A 15,758-nucleotide genomic window follows, 5' to 3' on the forward strand; every position below is an offset into this window, starting at 1 on the left:
TTATAGTGTAAATACAGTGCCTTGCGAAAGTATTCGGCCCCCTTGAACTTTGCGACCTTTTGCCACATTTCAGGCTTCAAATATAAAGATATAAAACTGTATTTTTTTGTGAAGAATCAACAACAAGTGGGACACAATCATGAAATGGAACGACATTTATTGGATATTTCAAACTTTTTAACAAATCAAAAACTGAAAAATTGGGCGTGCAAAATTATTCAGCCCCTTTACTTTCAGTGCAGCAAACTCTCTCCAGAAGTTCAGTGAGGATCTCTGAATGATCCAATGTTGACCTAAATGACTAATGATGATAAATACAATCCACCTGTGTGTAATCAAGTCTCCGTATAAATGCACCTGCACTGTGATAGTCTCAGAGGTCCGTTAAAAGCGCAGAGAGCATCATGAAGAACAAGGAACACACCAGGCAGGTCCGAGATACTGTTGTGAAGAAGTTTAAAGCCGGATTTGGATACAAAAAGATTTCCCAAGCTTTAAACATCCCAAGGAGCACTGTGCAAGCGATAATATTGAAATGGAAGGAGTATCAGACCACTGCAAATCTACCAAGACCTGGCCGTCCCTCTAAACTTTCAGCTCATACAAGGAGAAGACTGATCAGAGATGCAGCCAAGAGGCCCATGATCACTCTGGATGAACTGCAGAGATCTACAGCTGAGGTGGGAGTCTCTGTCCATAGGACAACAATGAGTCGTATATTGCACAAATCTGGCCTTTATGGAAGAGTGGCAAGAAGAATGCCATTTATTAAAGATATCCATTAAAAGTGTTGTTTAAAGTTTGCCACAAGCCACCTGGGAGACACACCACACCAAACATGTGGAAGAAGGTGCTCTGGTCAGATGAAACCAATGCAAAACGTTATGTTTGGCGTAAAAGCAACACAGCTGAACACACCATCCCCACTGTCAAACATGGTGGTGGCAGCATCATGGTTTGAGCCTGCTTTTCTTCAGCAGGGACAGGGAAGATGGTTCAAATTGATGGGAAGATGGATGGAGCCAAATACAGGACCATTCTGGAAGAAAACCTGATGGAGTCTGCAAAAGACCTGAGACTGGGACGGAGATTTGTCTTCCAACAAGACAATGATCCAAAACATAAAGCAAAATCTACAATGGAATGGTTCAAAAATAAACATATCCAGGTGTTAGAATGGCCAAGTCAAAGTCCAGACCTGAATCCAATTGAGAATCTGTGGAAAGAACTGAAAACCGCTGTTCACAAATGCTCTCCATCCAACCTCGCTGAGCTCGAGCTGTTTTGCAAGGAGGAATGGGAAAACATTTCAGTCTCTCGATGTGCAAAACTGATAGAGACATACCCCAAGCGACTTACAGCTGTAATCGCAGCAAAAGGTGGTGCTACAAAGTATTAACTTAAGGGGGCTGAATAATTTTGCACGCCCAATTTTTCAGTTTTTGATTTGTTAAAAAAGTTTGAAATATCCAATAAATGTCGTTCCACTTCATGATTGTGTCCCACTTGTTGTTGATTCTTCACAAAAAAATACAGTTTTATATCTTTATGTTTGAAGCCTGAAATGTGGCAAAAGGTCGCAAAGTTCAAGGGGGCCGAATACTTTCGCAAGGCACTGTATATACTGAATATGCATACATACTGTATATATTTGTGCACATACATGTACGTGTGAGTGCTATGACAAACTGCCGTGGACTCCACTGCACACTGAACATGCAAAAGACACAAGATAGTAGTGTTTTACATTTGTCACATCCGTGTGTAGTTGGCGTGTATAAGAGCTAATCATTTGATGGTTTGTGTGTTAGAGTTTTGATTTAAAAACACCATTTTGAGAAGAGTTCAAATAGTTTTGAATGAAGTGTTTCGTTTTGCAAGAGACGTGTGACTTTTCGCATGTTAAGTGTGTGTTTTGAGTCTAGAGAAAAGGAGCTATGATTCCAGAATGTGTAAGCAATTGTCAAAAACTGTAATCCACAGTTTGTTTTTTTAAACTATTGATCCTCTATGGCTAAAGTATGCTCTCTGGTGTATTTTGAACATTGAGAGCGGCTCCTGTGGTTGAAAAAAAAATATATAATAATAACTTAATTTTTATTTTAGTATAAAAATTAGTATTTATTTTTCCGACTTGGGCCCAGCCCCTGACTCACACAATTGACCAATTTATTTATGAATCAGTTACCTAATCAAGGCAGGTCCTCCAAGTTACCCATGTGGGCCCCCTAACTCCTCTCCTCCCCCATCTGATTATAAGCAGAGTGGCAGCAGCTGGCTGTCTACACTCACTGAGAGTGGGCTCCTGAATCCTCCTGTGGTTGTCGGTTACAGTATATACTGTATAATGTGTGTTTATATACACACATACATACATACATACATACATACATACATACATACATACATACATACATACATACATACATACATACATACATATATATATATATATACACATACATACATATTTTTTATTTGCTGCCTGTTGGGCCCCCAAGGGCCAGGGGTTTCAGCCCCGGTAAGCCCCTGCATTAATCCGGCCCTGATCAGACTACAGTACCAGTATATTACAGTACAAGCTCGACATTTCTAAATATACATGCAGGTAAACATAATTTAGAATAACACTTAAACTTCAATTTAAATTATGTAAAATACTGTATATCACTAGTGAATTAATCCAACGGACTACAGTATATTATAGTACAAGCTTGCTGCCAAGACATGTAAATAGCCTTACCTGAGAGAGCCTTGCAGGTGTTGGGGTTTCTCTCCAGGGCTTCGTAGCCTTCTACACACAGACACTTGAAGGAGCCGTAGGTGTTGATGCAACGCTGGCTGCAGGGCAGGCTGGAGGAACATTCGTTAACGTCCACGCACGTTTTCCCATCATCTTTCAGCCGGAATCCAGGCCAACACTTGCACTGACATCACACAAACAAAAAAGTAATTAAGCATTTTTAGTCTAGACAAATTTAACAAATAATAGTTTATATTCCATTTACTCAGGCTTTTCAGCAGCTGGTCGATACAGTAAAATGCTATGCAGAGACAGATGGACATTCAGTTGCATTATTCAATTGTGCCTAATTGTCTTTCAACAACACTCACTTAACTATACACAACACATTCTAGGTAAAGATACCTTAATAGAAAATCACTCAAGTAAAAGTGAAAGTCACCCAGTAAAATAATACTTGAGTAAAAATCTAAAGGTGTTTGGTTTAAAATATACTTAAGAATCAAAAGTAAAGTATAAGTATTTTCAAATTCCTTATATTAAGCAAACCAGATTGCACCATTTCCTTGTTTTCTTTATTTTTATTTATAGATAGCCAGGGGCACACTCCAACACTCAGAAATCATTTACAAACGTAGCATGTGTCTTTAGTGAGTCCGCCAGATCAGAAGTAGTAGGGATGACCAGGCATGTTCTCTTGAGAAGTGCATGAATTGGACCATTTTCCAGTCCTGCTAAGCAATTTAGTGTTTTTTGGGGTGTCAGTGTAAATGTATGGAGTAAATAGTACATGATTTTATTTTATTTAGGAATGTAGTGAAGTAAAAGTATAAGTCATCAAAAATAAAAAATTGTAAAATAAAGTACAGATACCCCAAAAAACGACTTAAATAATATGTTAAAGTAACTTCTAATTGTCTCATTCATCCCTCCTCCTATCCCCTGTAACTATTCCCCAGGTTGTTGCTGTAAATGAGAATGTGTTTTAAGTCAACTTACCTGGTAAAATAAGGGTTCAATAAAAATAAATACTTAAGTATGTTACACCACTGGTTAAATCAACACAAAGAGTGGGACCATGTACACACTGGAACCAGTGTTAAATTAAAACATTGGCCAGTCCCAGCATCAGACCACCAGATGAGATACAGAGGAGGTACCAAAGATCACAGGGAAGTACCACCAAAGAACTATGGGTCTAGGGCTCCCATGTGTGCCTGCTTGCTCCCCAGGTTGTCTTTCCTCCCCTCTACAGATCCCAAACCCAGCACCAACCAATGTTCCTGTTTTTCTCCAAGGCCCAGAGTCCTAGCACCAGACCCAGCACCAATCACTGGTTTTCCAGTCCTGGTACAGCACGAGTTTCAATCCGGTCCCAACATCAACCCAATTCTTCCCAGTTCCAGCCCCAACAGCAGCACCAACCCTGGACTCAGCACTAACCCTTGTCGTGGCAGAATCATAATTATTTAGGTAACATTTATAAATAAAATGTTTTATTCATTTTATTGCATGCTTATGTGAGATATGTCATTAGAATGTCTATTTTTGGATAATACTGTTGGGTTCAGTTACTTGGGCCGCAGAGAGGGGAGAGGTCAAGCTTGTCTTCATATGTAAACATATCTTTTAAACCATGTGAAGGGATGATTGAGGGGGAACCAATTATCTCTTGGCTCCACAATGTCTGTGTGCCAGTCACTGTGTCCCGTGAGCTTGTCCAGAATGGGAGTGTCTAAAATGACAATTGATATATATCCTAATGTCTTGGTACTATGTTGTACCAAGAACGAGAAGTAGAACCTCGTTTTAGGAGAGCAAACTGAACGATAATTTATAGCTAATGCTGTCTGGCTATGGGATACTCCTCTCTCAAGTAAAGTCTTCCTTTGTAATGTTCCTAAGATCTGTTTTTCGTCATGTGAGTTGAGACTGGTGTGTCTTGGCTATAAATGATACTAAGAACTGTTTTGTAAGCACTCTCAGATAATTCATTTATAGACACTGAATTGATCTGAGAGTCACAGGGTTGTGATGGAGCTCATATAATTAAAGATGGACTTTATGATAACTCTGACTTGTGTGTGGTTTGCTTTCATGATTTGGTAAATGCAGGAAATTTCCACTACACCCTAGATACAGCACCGACCAACCACAACTGCCAACTTCATCCAGCAACTGCCAGCTCAGACCCTACACCTTCCCCTACCCCAACACAAAGACACAAACACACAGTGAACCACTCCATCAGACCAACCATGACTGACTGATGATTGTTAAATGTTATTTGTTTGAATGCATTTGTTTTTTGTTTTCTGGGGAAATTGTTTGTTTTTCTTTTGATTTGATTAATTTAAGTTGGATTGATTATTTATTCTTTGAATGATTGATTATTTAGAAGTTTAACTACATTTTATTTGACATTTTAACATCTATTATATTTTGGAATTACCAAATAAATGGATTTTTTTTTTTACTGAGGGTAATAGCGGACGATATTGACACTCCCATTTCCTATATTTTCAATCTAAGCCTACTAGAAAGTGTGTGCCCTCAAGCCTGTAGGGAAGCAAAAGTAATTCCGCTACCCAAGAATAGTACAGCTCCCTTTACCGTTTCAAATTGCTAACCATAAAATTGTGTTTGACCAGATACAATGCTATTTTACTGTTAACAAATTGACAACAGACTTTCAGCACACTTATAGGGAAGGACATTCAACAAGCATGGCACTTACATAAATGGAAAATTGATGATAGGAAGATTGTGTGAGCTGTTTTGTTGGACTTGGTGCGGCTTTTGACATTATCGCTCAAAGTCTGCTGATGGAAAAACGTGTGTTATGGCTTTACACCCCCTTGCTATATTTTGGATAAAGATAAATAAACAGATAAATAAATAAACAAAACAATAAACAGAACACAGAGGGTGTTCTTTAATGGAAGCCTCCCCAATATAATCCAGGAATTCCCCACGACAGCTGTCTAGGCCCCTTACATGTAAAAATCTTTACTAATGCCATGCCCTGAGTAAAGCCAGTGTATATATGGATGTGGATGGCTCAACACTATACACATTTGCTACTACAGCGAGTGAAATCACTTCAACACCTAAAGATCTGCAGTACGTTTCAGAATGGGTGGCAAGGAATAAGTACTATATATTAAAAAAAAACTAAAAGCATTGTATTTGGGACAAATCATTCACTAAACCCTAAACCTGAACTAAACATTGTATTAAGTAATGTGGAAATTTAGCAAATTGACATGATTAAACTGCTTGGATTAACCCTGGATAGTAAACGGTCATGGTCATGTTGATACAACAGGAGCTAATATGGGGAGAAGTCTGTCCATAATAAATTGTTGCTCTACTTTTTTAACAACACTATCAATAAGGCAGGTCCTACAGGCTCTAGTTTTGTTGCACCTGGACTACTGTTCAGGCGTGTGTTCAGGTGCCACAAAGAGGGACCTCGGAAAATTACAATTGGCTCAGAACAGGGCAGCAAGGCTGGCCCATAAATGTACATGGACAGCTAACATGTATGTAGAGGAGAGATTGATTTCATCACTACTTGTTTTTGTAAGAAGTGTTGACATGCAGAGGTGTCTGTTCAAGCTACTAGCATACAGCTCATGCATACCCCACAAGACATGCCAGCAAAGGTCTGATTGGCAAATTATTGTATCAAATCAAATTTATTTATATAGCCCTTCATACATCAGCTGATATCTCAAAGTGCTGTACAGAAACCCAGCCTAAAACCCCAAACAGCAAGCAATGCAGGTGTAGAAGCACGGTGGCTAGGAAAAACTCCCTAGGAAGGCCAAAACCTAGGAAGAAACCTAGAGAGGAACCAGGCTATGTGGGGTGGCCAGTCCTCTTCTGGCTGTGCCGGGTGGAGATTATAACAGAACATGGCCAAGATGTTCAAATGTTCATAAATGACCAGCATGGTCCAATAATAATAATTTGTAATAATTTATAATTTGTTTATCAAGGCAGGCCAAATGCTTGCTGGCATCAATCAATCAAATGCCAAGGTGGCAACATGTCATACTCTTTTGTTCCAGACAGCATCAAATACTTTGGCTACACATACTGAGAGACTGGGGGTCGCTGCTATCTTCACTTGGATGATTTTTATGCATTTATCTCCAGTACATTGCAACTCCAACTCCATTTTGTTGCTCCCAGCCTATAGACAGAAACTAAAACAGCAAACGCCCATACTCAGGTCTGTTCAAAGCTGGTCTGACCAATCTGATTCCACGCTTCAAGACTGCTTCGATCACGTGGACTGGGATATGTTCCGGATGGCAGAGGACAACAACATTGATGTATATGCTGATTCAGTGAGCGAGTTTATTAGCAAGTGCATTGGTGATGTTGAACCCACGGTGACTATTAAAACCTTACCCAACCAGAAACTGTGCATTGATGGCAGCATTTGCGCAAAACTGAAAGCGCGAACCACTGCTTTTAATCATGGCAAGGCAACCGGAAACATGACCGAATATAAACAGTGTAGCCATTCCCTCCGCAAGCCAATCAAACAAGCGAAGCGTCAGTAAAGAGACAAAGTAGAGTCGCAATTCAACGGCTCAGACACGAGAGGTATGTGGCAGGGTCTACAGTCAATCACAGATTACAAAAAGAAGCCCCGTCGTGGACCATGATGTCTTGTTCCCAGACATACTAAACAGCTTCTTTGCTCGCTTTGAGTGCAATACAGTGCCACTGACATGGCCCGCTACCAAAACCTGCGGGCTCTCCTTCAACGCAGTCAACGTGAGTTAAACATTTCAACGTGTTAACCCTCGCAAGGCTGCCGGCCCAGACGGCATCCCTAGACGCGTCCTCCAAGCATGTGCAGACCAGCTGGCTGGTGTGTTTACGGACATATTCAATCAATTATTTTATTTTACCTTTATTTAACTAGGCAAGTCAGTTAAGAACAAATTTTTATTTACAATGACAGCCTAGGAACAGTGGGTTAACTACCTTGTTCAGGGGCAGAACAACAGATTTTTAACTTGTCAGCTCAGGGATTCGATCTAGCAACCTTTTGGTTACTGGCCCAATTCTCTCTAATAACCTGCCCAGAGACTGAGGTTGAACATTAGCCGGCTGGCTAAAAGCGACACTTTCACTGAAACGTTGAGTAATGTGCACTGTCCCTGTAAAAATAAAAATAAATCAACTCAAACTCAGAGATGAAAGATAAATTATTTTATAACTTAAAAAATGTTATTGGTCAAATATTTTGGGAAGCCTGGCTTCCCTTGGCATCCATGAATACACACCACTACCTGTTTAGAACAAGGCACTTAAGTAATACTGCAAAGAATGTGGCAAAGAAACTAACACTTGTCCTGAATAAAAATGGTTATGTTTGGGGCAAATCCAACACAACATATCACTGAGTACCACTCTTTATATTTTCAAGCATAGTGGTGGCTGAATAATGTTATGAGTATGCTTGTCATCGGCAAGGACTGGGGTGGTTTTTATGATGAAAAGAAAAATAATACAGCTAAGCACATGCAAAATCCTAGAGGAAAATCTGGTTCAGTCTTCATTCCAACAGACACTGGGAGATGATTTCACCTTTAGGCAGGACAATAACCTAAAACAGAAGGCCAAATATACACTGGAGTTGCTTACCAAGATGATATTGAATGTCCCTGGGTGGCCTAGTTACAGTTTTGACTTAAATAGGCTTAATCTATGGCAAGACTTGAAAATTGATTTCTAGCAATGATCAACAACCAGCTTGAAAAGTGTAAAAATAATAATGGGAAAATATTGTACAATACAGGCGTGCAAAGACTCTTAGAGACCTACCCACAACGACTCAGCTGTAATCAAACCTTTTTTTGTAAGGGTATAATACAGTTGCCATGGAACTCAAGGTCTACAGGCCACATCAGGTCAGCAAGTCACATTGTGCAGGCTTGCAAAGTGATTAATAATTCCAATTGGAATTTAGCTTGTAACGTAGAAACTTATTTCTTGAACAAATATAAAACTCAACCTGCAATAAACAATGTTGGGAAATATGATAATGATGGGTGTGGTTTTAGTATCACATTGATTCGATTAGTGGTTTTGGTAGCCTAGCGGTTAGAGCGTCGGACTTGTAACCGAAAGTTTGCAAGATCGAATCCCAGAGCCAAAAAGGTAAAAATCTGTTGTTCTGCCCCTGAACAAGGCAGTTAACTGAAAATAAGAATTTGTTCTTAACTGACTTGCCTAGTTACATAAAGGTAAAATAAAAATACAATTTGTTTCAGACCTCTGTAGGGTAAAACTAGGCCCTCAAAATGAGACCTTATGAAATGTGTATGACAGGGTGTCAAACTCATTCAATGTAGAGCCTAGTGTTTGCTGGGGTTTTTTCCCTTTCAATGAATACCTAGAAAATCAGATGAGGGGAGTTCATTGATAATTAGTGACCTCAACTTATGAATCAAGTACAAGGAAGCGAAAACCCGCAGACTCGGCCCTCCACGGAATGAGTTTGACACGTGGCGTATGGCATTGTGTTAAATAAAATAAACATTTTATGATAACATATTCACTTAGGATCTCACTTGGGGAAGTCCATAGGACTGAAAATGGATGAATGCAATTATTTGTTTCGTTTTACTTAACCCTTATTTTACCAGGTAAATTGACTGAACACATTCTAATTTAAAGCAACGAACTGAGGAATAGTTACACGGAAGAAGACGTGGGATGAATGAGCCAATTAGGGATGATGGGGATGATTAGGTGACCATGATGGTATGAAGGCCAGGACACCAGGGTTAACATCCCTACTCTTACGATAAGTGCCATTGGCTCTTTTGTGACCATAGAGAGTCAGGGCACCTGTTTAACATCCCATCCAAAAGACAGTACCCTATACAGGCCAATGTCCTTAATCACTGCCCTGGGGCATCGTGATATTATTTTAGACCAGGCCTCTTACTGGCCCTCCAACATCACTTCCAGGAGCATCTGGTCTGCCATCTAGGGACTGATCAGGACAACCCTGCTTAGCTTCAGAAGCAAGCCAGCAGTGGGACACAGAATGGTATGCTGCTGGCAATGCAACAGCAATGTCTCTGTCAATAACAAATACAATAATGGGTGATAACTCTATGATTCACTCAAAAGGCAAGGCATTCTGGGAAATATTTTAACAAGGTATTACACTAAGCAGTGTGTTAATTTGACACTCATTTCAGTGTGTATATGGTCCTACTCTTTCAGTGTTAATTTAATGTAATACTGGATAATTTGCTGTATAGCTCCTCAATGTGCCAGTAGATCTACTCACAAAGTTACACACAAGACCAATATAAACAGAGCGGAATCAGTAGTATGGTGACATAAATGTCATAGCTCAAGAGCTAACCATTTTTTTTTTATACAATTGGTGCAGTTCAGCAACTCCAGCCCAAAATAACTCAAAATGCTTATATCAGCTGTTACTGGCCCCTGCTTTAAGCCTCTCTGATCCAGAATTCCCAACCTTGAGGGCCTTTCTGCTGATCTATCTGTTCCGGCCTAGAGATGGATGAGCTAGCTACTAGGGGTCTTCATTGATGTGCTCTCTGGTCATACAGCTCTGCTCTGCTTTAGTATCTAGACAGCCAGGCCAGGGAAGACTGTTTTAGTCTGTCCTTCTTGGGCACTTTGTGATGCAGAGAGCATGGGGTAGGACAGGAGCAGGAGGGAAAGCCCAGAGTGAAGGTCAGGATGTGTTATTCTGATATCTCTGATGGCCGCGAGGTCACCTTGGTGGGTGGCCGTGCCCTGGATTCAGGCCAGACAGCAGACTAGCACAGTCACCCCGCTGAACACTCACCAGAACTGTCCTTCTCTCTGGTTGCATCTCAGATGGCAACCTATTCCCTATATAGGGCCCATAGGACTGTGGTCAAAAGTAGTGCACTATATAACTGTCAGAATAATGTTGACTGCAGATGTAACTTGCAGATGTAAATGAGCTGTTAGCTAAATCCGCTGCAACGCATCACTTTTCACATCCGCGACTAATGTTTTGTTTTACATTATCCTTTAACCAAGCTCTTTGGTCCTTTAAAATCCTGCTGTATGTCAAATATTGTGTGCTATAGCATTGTTAAGTAGGACAAAACATCAATCTTTTAAACTTGTCTACTAAAACTACACATTTTTCATGGTGAGCAAACATTGTGCCTTTTCCTGTCCAAATATAGCTTGGAAAATGAATAAATGTTACACTAGATGACAACATTATATGTTTGTATCCAACATCAGGGCTGTTTTTATAAAGAAGTTAAAGTTGTTTCCTTGCCACGATACTAACGAGTATCGCGATGCTGGTATCGTCCTGGCGATGCTGGTATCGTACCGGCCCTAATGATGATAGGATCCTACTGTACTGTGTGTATAACTTTGTCTTCCTATCTTGTGTGGGAAAGCCTAATATAGCCTCAGGCACGACATAATCATTTGAATCATGCACACTGAGATAATAATGTTGGCACTTTACTAGGTCCGTGTTATAGGCTTCTTAATACAAAACATTCAGAAAAAAACTAAATTAACTTGATTAAAGTCAGATTCTGCATGTACATATTTGAAACATTTCTATTGCTCTGGCTATATTATTATTGGTAATATCTGTAAGCCTTCCAGCGGGTAATGTCTGTCCAATTACAAATCTGTCTCTGGCTGAAATAAAGACGGGATATCTAGAATTCATAAAACCTTAGGAAAGACAGCCTAACCTTGATTATGATTCTGAATATATGATACATGTGCAGTTGTCCAAGCTACGCATCAAGGCCTGTTGAAGTCTGTGGTCATTCCTACCTTGTATCCAACAGGAAGATCCTGACAGTCCTGTGTACAGCCACTGACTCTGCGATTAAGACACTCGTTCACGTTGCAGTTCTTCTCATCGGACCGGTCTCCACAGTCGTCTTTCTTGTCACACAGAACCCCTTCAGAGATGCAGCGTCCATTGGAACACATGAAGAAGGAACCATTGCACAGACTCCCTGGAAGGTAATTTATAACTGTCAATGGTGAGTCAAAAAGCATTTACAATAGTAATCATTTAAACTGTATCTTGGTAAATGAGATTCATTTAGATTGATGATATTCTGAAAGTTTTACTCTTACTGTCTTTATATTTTCGCACTCAAAAAAATGCTGGGTGAAAAACAAACCAATTTTGGTAAATAATTTGCAGAATACACGTTGGGTTATTTAGACAAAGCCAGTTTGGCCACTCATTTTGGTTGCAATCTAAGACTCACCAGATCAGAGCAGAATACTTTAGGGGTGGCATAGTAGAGGCATGGATTTCAGAGAGTTGGTCACCCATAAGAGTAAATGTCATTCTGGTTCAACTGTCTGTTGTATTATCTGTTTGTTGAGTACTAACATGTTTACATTTGAGTCACTTAGCTGATGCTCTTATCCAGAGTGGTCTACAGAAGCAATTTGAATTAAGTGCATTGTTTAAGGGTATGTCGACAGACTTTTCACCTAGTTGGCTTGGGGATTTGAACCAGCAACGTTTTGGTTACTGGTCCAAAACTCTTAACCGATAGGCTACCTTCTGACCTTTAGTGAGGTATACCCAAGAGTATGAGTTCCTCAAGTGCCTGTGCATGTCCCAATGTTGGGAGAGTTACCACTTTGTCATATAATATTTAAATAATAATGTTATACATTTTATATAAGAATATGTCATGTGGCATGGCCTATTGGGGGTGTGGCTTTCAAATAGTTATTTTTGCCCATCCGTAATAGTAAATGTCATTCCTGTTCATCATGTTAAGTTTGTATTCATATACACTTAATAGCAATATTATTTAGACAAAGTGGTAACAGTCCCAACAGTGGGATATGCACAGGCACTTGAGAAACTCATACTTTTGTGTAAGACTCATTACTGCTTCAAAAGTGTCTTTGCTCAACATGTGTGGACAACACAAAAGAACATATGAAGCAGAATGACATTTACTATCACAGACGGGTTAAATAACTATCTGAAAGCCACGTCCCCAATAGGCCATGCCATATTACATATTCAACCCAGCATTGTTTTGTGTGGTTTCTATCCTCTCTTATAGTAGACTGCTGACAGTAATAGAGAGAGCCAAACAGCAGTAGACTAGAGTACCCGTGGCCAGTCAAACAGCAGTAGACTAGAGTACCCGCGACCAGTCAAACAGCAGTAGACTAGAGTTCCCGCGGCCAGTCAAACAGCAGTAGACTAGAGTACCCGCGGCCAGTCAAACAGCAGTAGACTAGAGTAGCCGCGGCCAGTCAAACAGCAGTAGAATATACTACCTGCGGCCAGACGGTACTAACAGCACAGAGTACAGTACAGCGGTAAACTACAATGCAGCAGTAAACTACACTACCTGCGGCCAGGCATTTGAACAGCAGTAAACTAGAGTAACTGTGGCCAGGCATTTGAACAGCAGTAAACTGCACTACCTGCGGCCAGGCATTTGAACAGCAGTAAACTACACTTCCTGCGGCCAGGCATTTGAACAGCAGTAAACTACACTACCTGCGGCCAGGCATTTGAGGTTCAGGGGCAGCTCGTCAGATCGGTCAGGACAGTCTGGGCAGCCGTCACACTCCCATTGAGCACTGAGCAGGCAGCGACCATCCCCACAGCGAAACTCCTCAGGTCCACAGGGCCGGTACACTGCAGATACAGAAAAACAAAGAGAGAGCTGCAGCCTCACTAACTGACACTTACACAGGCCAACACATCATTGCAGATCCCAGATAGATTACTGAAAAGTCATTCTACTTCCAACTTACAGTAAGGTATTAATTAGTTAAATCTCTGTTATAACTTATTATAATGTTATAACTTAGTTATTACTCTATGGGCGGTATTAAAAGACAAAGCAACAAATCTACTTGCCACATTCAAGTGACTCGTCAGATCCATCACCACAGTCGTCATCATGGTCACAGACAAAACGCTGGGGAACGCAGGCTTCGTTGTGGCAAAGGAAGGAGTTGTCATCACATGTGTTGTTGGGTGCTGGAGGAGTGATAAATATGGTTGGAGTGTTACACTTGGAGTTGACAATATCATGGCACTCTAGAGCAGGGTTTCCCAAACATTCCCCCCCCCCCCCCCCCCCAGGCTGTGTAGTGCTCGGGAAAAAAACTAAACGTGCACCCAGATGGGACCCCGGGCCTTTTTCAAGAATTTGAATTGCGTCTTTAACACTTGTGTTACAAAAACAAATAAAGCGAAATTCCACTGCTGCTCTTTTACTGTATATTAATATGTGTTATATATTTCTTTACATATAATAGGTGCCATAAAAATCTTGAATTTCCTTACTACACGCAATACTGTACAAGCATTTCTGCATCTCACCAGTAGAAACAGGCCTTCTATGTTTCCTGGTTGTAAGCAAACCACAATCCCTGACTATTGTGTTTCCTACAGACTAATCCTGCTGCTGATTTCGATGATGATGACCTCGACACCAGCTTAAGTAGTACAGATCATGTAGACCCATTGTATGAAAGCTTTCAGCCGGGAACAAGCGCAACATCATCTGACTCGGAAGAGGAAAAGACTGCACGGGGCTAAGGTCATGGAGTGCATCTGCAAGACTAGCTGGCATTGCCCAACACAAGACAAGGTTCACCAGCTGAAGAACATTCAGGAACCTGCCTGGAACATTCAACCAACACAACATCCATCTTTAGTTAGACTGATGTTGTAGTATAATATAGAATGCCTAATATGCTCACAATTGAATTGTGGTATAGATATTGCTAGCTCTTGTACACATGTATATAATGGAGTTTGAAAAAAGGTTTAATAGAATATTTTTTTACAAGTGTACTAACCAGTGACTAAATGATTCCTACTGCATCAGAAACCAATAAATTGTTGACTTCAACTCCTGGATCAATTCATTGTAACCAGCTACAATATTCATGAAATGTATTTGGAAGTAACTAGCTACAATCTTACTGTTTAAACAAATGATGCAGGGAGTTGGTGTATCATTTCAACTTTCATTTGCTGGCAAGTAAAAATGTTTCAATAAAAAATATGATTATTCGGTCAATGTAGCAAATAAGTAGACATGGCTTGTATTCAATACAATGTTTATTTGCTCTGGAGATCAAGTTGAGTTTATACAGCAGTATGCAGGAACAGTTATGGCAATTTATGACATATATATAGTAGCAGAAAAATATACTACTAATGCTTATAATATACAGTTCCAGTCACAAAGGTGGACACACCTACTCATTCAAGGGTTTTTCTTTGTTTGTACAATTTTCTACATTGGAAATAATAGTGAAGACATCAAAACTATGAAGCTGGTTGAGAGCATGCCAAGAGTGTGCATTAAGAAGGAAAGACATTCCACAAATTAACTTTAAACAAGGCACACCTGTTAAGTGAAATGCATTCCAGGTGACTGTCCCATGAAGCTGGTTGAGAAAATGCCAGGAGTGTGCAAAGCTGTCATCAAGGCAAAGGGTGGCTACATTGAAGAATACGAATCACGAAAGCTTATATTGCTAGCTAGCTACCGACAGCAAAACAATTGACTCATTTGTCCTCCTGGTCCAGCTGGTCTAGGCTGACACCGCCAGTTGAGCTTGGAAGTTTTGAAAAACGTCTCCAGCACCCGTCTATCCATATGTGCAAAACTTTGATGGTCTGACACACACACACACACACACACACACACACACACACACACACACACACACACACACACACACACACACACACACACACACACACACACACACACACACACAGGGTCTGCACTGACCCTCTCCAGTAAGAACTGTCGGCAATCGAATTTGTTGCAGCACAAGCATTCCTCTTCCATCGGGATGGCTGGAGAGCACCGCATATGCACCACGAGTTGAAGTCTGACCGTGGCTCCCCATCGCTGCTTGCCGGCCTCACAGTTCTTGTTGTCTCTGTATCAATTCCTCTTCCGTTTATTGC

General features: G+C 40.5%; 1 pseudogene; it reads right to left on the minus strand.

Moving 5' to 3' along the window:
* LOC110502094 overlaps positions 1 to 15,758 on the minus strand; it is a 332,876-nt pseudogene that overhangs the window by 83,803 nt on the left and 233,315 nt on the right.

Source organism: Oncorhynchus mykiss, chromosome 22, assembly GCF_013265735.2.
Source record: "Oncorhynchus mykiss isolate Arlee chromosome 22, USDA_OmykA_1.1, whole genome shotgun sequence".
Taxonomy (NCBI): domain Eukaryota; kingdom Metazoa; phylum Chordata; class Actinopteri; order Salmoniformes; family Salmonidae; genus Oncorhynchus; species Oncorhynchus mykiss.